The sequence below is a fragment of the Eubalaena glacialis genome, chromosome 4 (genome assembly GCF_028564815.1).
Source record: "Eubalaena glacialis isolate mEubGla1 chromosome 4, mEubGla1.1.hap2.+ XY, whole genome shotgun sequence".
Lineage (NCBI taxonomy): Eukaryota > Metazoa > Chordata > Mammalia > Artiodactyla > Balaenidae > Eubalaena > Eubalaena glacialis.
Window position 1 is genome coordinate 86064781 of NC_083719.1, and position 10263 is coordinate 86075043.

Below are 10263 nucleotides of genomic sequence, written 5' to 3' on the forward strand. Positions count from 1 at the left end.
AGTAATTGAATAAGTAAGTTAAGAGACTTGTCTTTGAATCCAGTAAAGATTTAGTGATGAAGTAGGCATATTGTAGGATTATTCAGATCTCAAATCCAGAAAATTATCTTGATTTATAGTCTGTTATTAGTGTCATTACTTTCAATTACAATCATTTAGAAAATGAGTTAGAATTTTTATTTAAAAATATGTCAGAGGGTAAGGTAGCTAAGAGAAAAATATAAACCAGAGAACTGAACCAAAATGTTCAAAAACACTGTATGATATCATTTATATGTGGAATCTAAAAAATGCAACAAAGTAGTAAATATAACAAAAAAAGAAGCAGACTCACAGATATAGAGAACTAACTAATGGTTTTCAGTGGGGCATGGGGGAGAGGAGAAATATAGGCATGGGAGGAGTGGGAGTCACAAACTATTGGGTATAAGATGGGCTCAAGAATGTATTGTACAACACGGGGAATACAGCCAATATTTTGTAATAACCGTAAATGTAAAGTAACTTTTAAAATTGTATAAAAAATAAAGACAAAGAAATGGTCAAAAAAAGTTCAAAAGGATGAAATAAAATATGAGATTATTATCAGAACTTGTTACTAGGGCCAATATTCAATTGAGTAGCTTTGTTCCTTTTGGAAGGCAGAGGTCTGTCTGATTTCATTTGCCTATGGTCTCAATCACCCATGGAAAATAAGAAAAATCTCATTAGAAGCCTTATTTGAAGAGAAACTCTCAAAAGATGTTTATCCCCAAATCACACTGTTTTTTCTAGTCTTCTCTTTGAAAACCTAATACCTAACTCTTAACTTGGATATAGGGAAACACAGAGTATACTTGCTTGTCAGTCTAAGGGCATTCTATTTGGATATGAGGTCTCATTTTTATCGATAAATCACTGTAGGACTAGACCTCTGTTAACAGAAGCAGTCCTCAATAAACATGATTTTTGATGGTGGGTCTAGTAGTTAATTTTTCTGTCCTCTATCAGACTGGCAGGAGTATATTCTACCTATGCCATGTTTATGGGGCTATTCAAAACAGATATAAAGAATAAGGCCCTTACCTTTAAGGAATTGAATTTAAAATTACAGAGACAATTAAAATATTAAGTGGTAAGCATTATAATAGAGGGAGTGCCAAGAGAGAATGTCAGCTACTAGTTAAAAGCAAAGCTCTAAAATTAAAACAAAAAGCAAGAATATCTGAAAATTGTTCTCCAATCAAGCCATTTTAAAAAACTTCTCTCCAAGAAAAACCAGTGTAACCTAATATAAGAAATTCATTTAGCAAAAACTAAAAACTTCTAAAATAGTTTGCTTGCACTTTAATCAGATTGAACACAGAAATGAAGTGGCAAAATATGCCAGCACACCTGGTCATTACCCCCTATTGCTTAGACACTTTCCGAAAGGTTGGCATTGATGTGTCAAAGTAAGTAGCAGGTGGTCTCAAAGTCTTAGTTCCCTCTGGTGATGGATGTCAGTTGGTTCTTAATTTTTCCAGAGAAGGTGCCCTAAGCAAATTAGCAAGCAAAACCTACAAACCTTTTTGACCACGTTTATGCAAAAGAAAGGCAAGAGAACATTTTCACTCATTATAAGATGATGTATCAACCCATTAAAAAGTGCTTCAGCTTGTCACTGGCAGGTCAAGGGACAGTACCTAGGAACTCTACAACTTCTAATCTACTTTACTATGCTGTGTTAAAGTTCGGCTTTGGATTTCTTTCTATTCAAAACTTGATCACACTTCTATTACATATTCTGTTGTGCATTCCTTTACGTCTGAGACAGACCTGATTTTATTTTAATGGTTACTTACAATGTATCAAAAATCGCTATACATGCTTTACAAATATGAACTCACTTTATCCACTTAACTACTTTATGAGTTAGGTGTGGCTATTATTTCCATTTACAGGTCAGGTTATTCTGGCATAGAGAGGTTAACTAGCTATCCCAAGGTCACACAGCTACTAAGTAACAGAGCTGGGATTTGAACCCAAGCACACTTACTGGTTGTAGTGTTTTTTACACACAATGCATTTTCCCAATTTATTTCATCTCTTAACAATTGGACAACTTTTCATTATACACCTTAATCATAAGATAACCTAAGTATAGACCTTGGATGAATATGCAAACTGAATGTTGGTCTCCTTTTTCTCACTCCTAATGATCATAATATATTGATTTAATGTTAAATAAGGGTATCCTGATGAACTGGTTCAGAACCTTCCATTCATTATAGGTTTAAACCTAAAACTCTATACCAGTATAGGTGTACAGGTGGCAGTGAAGCTGATGTAGAATTTGATCTTCTACTAATGCCATGTTCAATTTCTAAATATGAAACATAGGATAGTTTTAATAAAATTTCCCTGTCTTTGAAAATTTAACACATAAAAAAATTCTTAAGCTGCACAATCTATCCTTATGAATACCATGGAAGTTTCCCAATGGAATTTAATAATATCTCACTTGGAATACTTGTATTCTGATGCCGTAAGGTTATGGTTATTTTCATTACTCTTACTATATGTACTTTTAGTTATGTACGCTTCTTTTATTTTTTTAACATCTTTATTGGGGTATAATTGCTTTACAATGGTGTGTTAGTTTCTCCTTTATAACAAAGTGAAACAGTTATACATATATATATATGTCCCCATATCTCTTCCTTCTTGCATCTCCCTCCCCCCCACACTCCCTATCCCACCCCTCTAGGTGGTCACGAAGCACCGAGCTGATCTCCCTGTGCTATGCGGCTGCTTCCCCCTAGCTTCTGCCTTTTTATATCATGTTTTAACTGTATTGCTCAATTGCAGTCTGGTCTTCATCAAGCCAATTCTGGTAACACTTGTACATATTATCTGAGGCAATGATGGCAGCTTAATCATAGAGAATGGTCCTAAAACACCTATTGTCAATGTCACTAATACCTATTTCAAGTCTATCATTGCATTTTTATTTTTATAAAATTCAAATGTATCAATCAAGAAACACTGATTTAAATTTTCCTAAACTTGAAGACACCAAATTATTTTGTTGTGCTCTTTGTTCTGTATCACCTAAAATACTACCCTTAATAATTTGTTAGCCTGTTAAAACAAATGAATAGAATGTTCTTGTTGTTTAGTGTATCTAATGTATCTGACTTATTAAGTAACAAGGCAGTATATGCATAAATCAAACACATATTTTAAAAAAAACCTCTTTGAGGGCTATAGTCAATGACGATTATCTCAAAATGAAGTAAAGACAGACTTTTTGCATATAAGTTAGTGAATAAGATATATAACTACAAATATAAATTTTATTTACCAATGTTTTAAAAATTCATTACAATTTCCCTACAATGACATAATTCTCAGAGTGTTATAAAAACACCTATAATAGTACTTTCCTGATCTAAATATAAGAAAATATATAAACTTTATAGTTGGGTATCAACACATAATTTAAATTATTATTCTTGCTTTTGTTAACTTTATTGTACATTATGATTATGAAGAAGGATTTAGGGAAATTTTCCAGCCAGTATCATTCTACTCTCTTTTGCACGTACTTATGTGGAGACCAGAAAGTGGTTTTGTTAGTTATTTCTTTGTGTGATCTTCCAGATTCTCTGTATGAGATGAACCCCATTAAATAGCATAGTGAAAGGAAATTTTCCCATTGTAATTCATTTCTAAGGTAGAAATTCAACTAACAAAATGTGCATGTACTTCCTGGTCTCACCCTGACCACACGTCTCAGGGTAACATTGAAAGTCTAGTTTCAGAAGCCAGATAAGAACTATGCCTTATATAGGTTTACTGATCAATATATATTTATGAGATTGGGCTGAATTCAAAGCATGGTCCACTTACTGTGTAACTGTACAAATTACTACTAAAACTATGACAGCAAATCAAGCATCACAAAATAATGGGGGAGAAGAGAAGGGTTAATAAATGATCATTTCTTGGTTTCATTATGTAACTAGAGCCTGGTAACTTTTAGTAGGACTTATTCCTAGATGATTAATACCCTTAACATAGTTTTTTAGTTACCTTTGATACTATGCTGTAATATTTGATCCCAAGCCAGTGCATGCATGGAAATGTATATTCTAAGAAACTGGCCTTAAGAAGAAATATCACAAGCTAATTTTACAGCTGCTTACAAGTATTTTTTCACTACCATGAACAGTTTGATTTTCTGTGTAAGGCTCAGAACTGAGAAAACAAAGTTCTTTAAGAATTATTCAGTTATTATGGACTAAACTACAAAAATCCAGCATTTTTGTTTCAATTTATAGCTTCCAAATATAATCAAATCATACTAAAAGTCTAAAGTGAATTCATTTTCCCTCTCATACACAATACATATTATATTACATATATGTTAAACTACCATGAACATATTCATAAATTACCACACATTCAGAACACATAATTCACAGGCAATTAAAGGACAGAATTGCAGGCAGTTGGTGTTCTGTAAAGTTTGGGCAACAAAAAATAATGCTTTTTAGTAATACTGCAAAACGATATTCTCCGTATTATCAGCACCTGTTATTTACTCTCATTAAGATATTTTATTTAAAGAGGTAACAGACTACCAGATTTTAGTTTAATGTCCTATAGTGAGATAGTATTTTTCTAAATATAGAGTCTTCTATGCTTTTAATTTATAGTTACAATTATGCATTTCAAAGATTAGGTAAAAGAGGTAAGACCATTGGCTGGCTCCACTTTTGATTATAGACATAATCTAATAAGTAGGCAACTGTTTACAACTAGCAGTAAAATTACATGGACATGGATGTGGCTATTAACTAATTGAAGCACCACATAGCTAAAAATATTTGTTCCATATCAGTTGTGATATACCTCTATTACAGAGTTGTTCTAAGTACTAGTATAGGGCTTTCACTATATAAGTGATCAATAAATATTGGTAAACTTCATAAATTTGGTGTATATTTATTTAGAGCTACATACCAACCATATACAAGATTTTCAAAAATTATTTTTGTGGCAACAATGAAATATTGGGTTTAAATTACTATGATATGTTGTTCAAACGATGGTATTTTAGTAATAGAAAAAGAGTAAATGAGAAATTTTGATAGTATAAAAATGAACAAGATAATTAGAACAATTCAAAAAGGATTATGCTTCCCTGCGCTTTTCAAAGTTAGGTTCTTACTTACCTTGGTCAATAAAATGTGAGAAGTAGGGAGTCTCACTTTGTTGCATAAAGTTTAGAGCCAGTGTGAAATAGATCCCTACTATCTTCAACCTGCCGTGGTGGTCTATGGCAGCACGTGTTAAGAAAGAATTGTATTCATCCTGGGTCTTCTGCAGTGACTACAACGAGCAGAGGTCCCCTGCTATCCCATAATGACTAAGTTGCATGAGTAGGAAAGAAAATGCTGTTGGGCTGTGCCACTGAGAAGTTGAAATTATTTGTTATTGCTGCAGAGCTTAGTCTTTCCTGACTGACGTTGCTCACATTAAGGAGTTTCCAGAACCCAAACTTAAAATACATGACAGTGGCTTGGGGATGGGTGACAAGCTCTAGAGAAATGGATTGGAGCTTTGAAAGAGGATTATCAGTGAAATGTTACCTGGGATAACATTTAAGGCAGGCCATATACCTAATAATCATGCAGCCCTAGGTAAAAAGCCTGGAAAGTTGACTATTAATAGTATGGGTAAGTTACATCCATCTGTGTTTAACAAAGAATTAGAAAAAAAGGGGTTGAAGAGGAGAAAGAGGAAGAGAACAAGGGAAGAAAAGGAAGAGAAGGGAAGGGAAGGAAAAGGGGAAGCAGAAAACTTGATATCAGCAAACAACTGGAGAATAAATAGGGTCCACAAATTAAGGAACAAGCAGTATAGACAGAACCTGCTGTTAGTCGCCAACAACCTGTTAAAAAAAAAAAAAAAAAAAAAAAAAGAAAAGCCTTTGATAGACAAGCACCAACTAAAATCAGTCTTGATGAAAATGTGAACTCGAAGGTTATGATGGCTATTTTCATTTTAAAATGTCTGAATAAATTAAGATACTCAGCAGTAGAGTCTATCCAAGAATATAGGATCCAGTAAGCCATTTCAGTTGAACAAAATTCCCTAAGGAGGTGACTGAATATGTGGCTATACTACTAAAATCTGAAAGAGAAAATACTTATGATTAACTCAAGAGAAAGACATATGGTGAGATGGGTTGCAGAGAAACAAGGGAATAGAGTAAATCTAACATGAATATCTAAAAAATAATTGTGGATTTATCTACTGATACGTGTTACTGACTGAATTCAAATTAATGAGAAAATTTTTAAGTAAATTATGCTTGCAGAATACTGAATCTTATGCATTTCCTCTATCTTGATAATACATTAATTCATAATTCACATATTGTCACAGATATTTTGATATATGAAATACAAATATTTCTAGATCAAATAAAGATTTATACAGTAATGGGAAAAATATTGAAGTGCAAAAATTAAATAAGAAATCTTTGTTAAGGAGAATATTAGTATCAATGCATTCTAAATAATATACAATCATATGACATTGCTCTGATAACTAAAGGTACTACTTGGAACATTCTTTTATCCAGAAACATTTGCTAACCTTCAGGGTGCATTTTCTTTACCTTAAGTATGTTGCCAATTCTAACATAAATGTTAGTTTTCTATAGTGTGATCTCCCGTGGAAGGAGAGCAAGATGAATGTAGGCAATGTAGAGTAAAATAGCTCTGATGAGAAGAGCAGCTACTGATAAAATGTCAACCTGATTTTCTGCTAATATATATATCAATCTAACAGAAAATCTAATTCAGTGTTTAATTATCATACTTAGGCTCTAAAGTTTGATATTGAGAACTTGAAATATCATCTTTCAATTTCTACCTAAATTTAATTGTAATCCAAAAGCTGTCCATTCTTTCAAAGTAATAGAGAAATTTTTGCAAAGTTCTCTAGGGTTGAGAGTCTACACCAGGGTTGAGAGTCTATGCCAGGAGTGCTGACTATGTTGTCTATATGAAATAATAATGCAAAGGCCACTGCATTGTGAAAAGAATCTTTGAAAAATACACTAATAATTCTGTTTTTGATACTACATATGTGTATGTTTATGTGTATTGTTTTATATGATGTATTTTATATATCTGTCTATTGTAATACATATATATATATGCATATTCATTTTGTTCTGAAGAAAACCAGGTAGTTTTATTCTTGGATTATAGTCTATTAGTTTATCATTGTCTAAGCAGTCACTTGAGCGTTAGATGATAATAAATACAATCATATAAATAGGCAGAAAAATGGCACAATTTCTGCAAAGATCTCTAAATGGAAAGGGAATCATCTTAAAGGGAAATAAGATTTCTTTTACTCATTTTTCTGCATTTCAAGCAATTAAGAACAATAGGAAACCACTAAGTTTTCAAAACCTTTCAAGAGCACAAAGTAGTTTGCAAGACAAGGTAATTTTTAAGTATGTTAAATTGAAGTAAAAAACCTGGAAGGAGACAAAAAGATAAAAGGAATGTTATCAAACTCAGAGTCAGTAATAAGGAATAAACAACCTGTTAGCACAATTTCTTTTAACTTACACTTAAAATATTTGGGCACAAAATGATGTAAGCATTTCCTATTACTTACTCTTCTGTCTTTGAGCCCTTATTTCTTGCTAACTATGACAATTAAGATGGCAAAAATAAATTCTGCTTCATGTCTGTACGAAGGGTGAAGGAATTTATTATTTTAACGTATGATTAAGATCTTGAGTGTTGGGCTTCCCTGGTGGCGCAGTGGTTGAGAATCTGCCTGCCAATGCAGGGGACATGGGTTCGAGCCCTGGTCTGGGAAGATCCCACATGCCACGGAGCAACTGGGCCCGTGAGCCACAATTACTGAGCCTCCGCAACTGGAGCCTGTGCTCTGCAACAAGAGAGGCCGCGATAGTGAGAGGCCCACGCACCGCGATGAAGAGTGGCCCCCGCTTGCCACAACTAGAGAAAGCCCTCGCACAGAAACGAAGACCCAACACAGCCATAAATAAATAAATAAATTAATTAAAAAAAAAAAAAAGACCTTGAGTGTTTTAGGTATTTGAAATTGGGGGAACCATGACAGACCTACAAAAATTATAACAGTAGTAGTGGAAATAACAAGCCCTAGAATTAGAAACATAATATTTATTGAATGAGTGAGCAATAAATGAATTAAATCCATTAATGAATATGGGCTCCCCAAATGCAGTTTAGATCTAGTAATAGTTTTGTTTTTAAATGAATGTTTTATGTTTAAAAATAAATAAGAATTAAGATGAATATCTATCTAGTTGGAATTAACAAAACATGATATGTATCTCATTTCTTCTAACAGCCAAGCAGATATCACTAATTGAGAGTGATGTTTTGAGGTTGATAGCAGCCACAGAATCCCTTCCCATACCATATTTTTTAAAAAAGAAACAAGTTGAATGAATTTAGAAAGAAAACAAGGGAAAATGTTTTTTTTACACTTAAGGAAATGGACATATATCAATATTACATGCTCATAGTCATATTAAAAATTAGCCACAAAGCTAGGTCTAAAGTGGACTTAACTTTAAGGTTGTATAAATGTTTAGGGTGAGCTACGTGTCTATGATTAGGCATTTGGCACTTCGTGACAATCAGAACATGTCAAATAACGATAGACTATTTTGATATATCAAAATCTTGGTAACAGCAATAAGTTCAGTTTCTTTCTCCTCCATCTCTCAATTTCCTTCCCACACTCTAGTGTACTTTTGTGTGTGTGTATGTATGGGGAGGGGCATGGGAGAGAGGAACCAAATAAATATATTGTCATTCAAGTATTCTCCATATCACGTTACAGAAAATCTTTCTAACTTCAAACACAGTTTTAACAGTTACTCTATGGTATCATACTGAAGGAATTTAGCACACATTTTGAACATCTTTGGACAGCTATATAAAGAAACAAATGAGTAGCAACATCGTATAGACCTACTATATACTTTTGTAATTAGCCAAAATATATTTGCTCTTATCAGGAAATATATTCAAAATATTTTAGTGAATAACAGGTCAATGAGAGACATTTTATACTCAGGTAAACCATATTTAGAATTTACATTGTATAGTACTTCATCTGGCAAATAGTGGATGAGGGGTGCTGTTATGAGTTAGAAGAAAGACCTCATTCTACACCTGCCCATGTTATTTGCCTTGATTTGGGTATATGTGGAACTTTACTTCCATAAAACGAGCGGTTTTGTTTTGTAGATTTATAAAGGTATTTCTAAGCCTACATTTCAATCGTGAATTTATATTATGTCTAAAATGTATTGTATTTATTATAACATTCACTATAGAAATCATTAAGTGAAGTAAATAATTTTGAAAATTTCACATTTCATCGATGTTTATAATATATAATCTCTAAAGTCTCCTTTTATATCTGAACAAGTTATTCTATTAAATTGCATAAAACATTTTAATAAATCTATCCAACAGCTTAAAAACACAAGAATTCATCAAAATAAGTTTCACTATATGTCAGTAGTGAACCAAGTGTTAAATATGGTTAAAGCACTTTTCCATCCCTGACAGGACACAGTTCAGATTATGCATTGTAAGGGAAAGTGTATATGAGACATGTTCAGCACAGTGGAACAGGAAAGTCTGCCTAAGGACAGTGGAGTGGAAAATAAAGGGCAGAGGAGTGTGGTAGACCAGACAAAATGACAAAGTCTTTGGTGGATTAGTAAATAAAGGCATTGAAAAGAGAGAAATTTTAAAAATAGGTTTTAATTCTTTATTTAAAAAAATCAGTATGAAATAGTTTCATGATGCTAGTATTCTAATATCATAAAGAGTTTTTTGCAAAGCTTTATTTACAAGCAAACAGCTTTATCTTCAATGTACATACTAAAATGTTGGAAAAATATCTTTTGGCATGCTCTGAAGTACAAACATCTTGACCAAATGAACTGGGAAAAACATAAAGCAATTTCTGATTCTAACAGTCTTATATTCTTCATTTTCCCCATGCAATTCAATGCTTTATTTTGATTAACTTGGTTGATGCCAACATGTGAAAATATAATAAAATTATAGATGTTTCAAGATTAAAGAATTAAAATTCTTCTGAATTTCCATCATGAAGATTTATCTCTGTTTCCTCTTAGGAGTCTTACAGTATTAGCTATACATTCATGTCTTTGGTACATTTTGAGTTAATTTT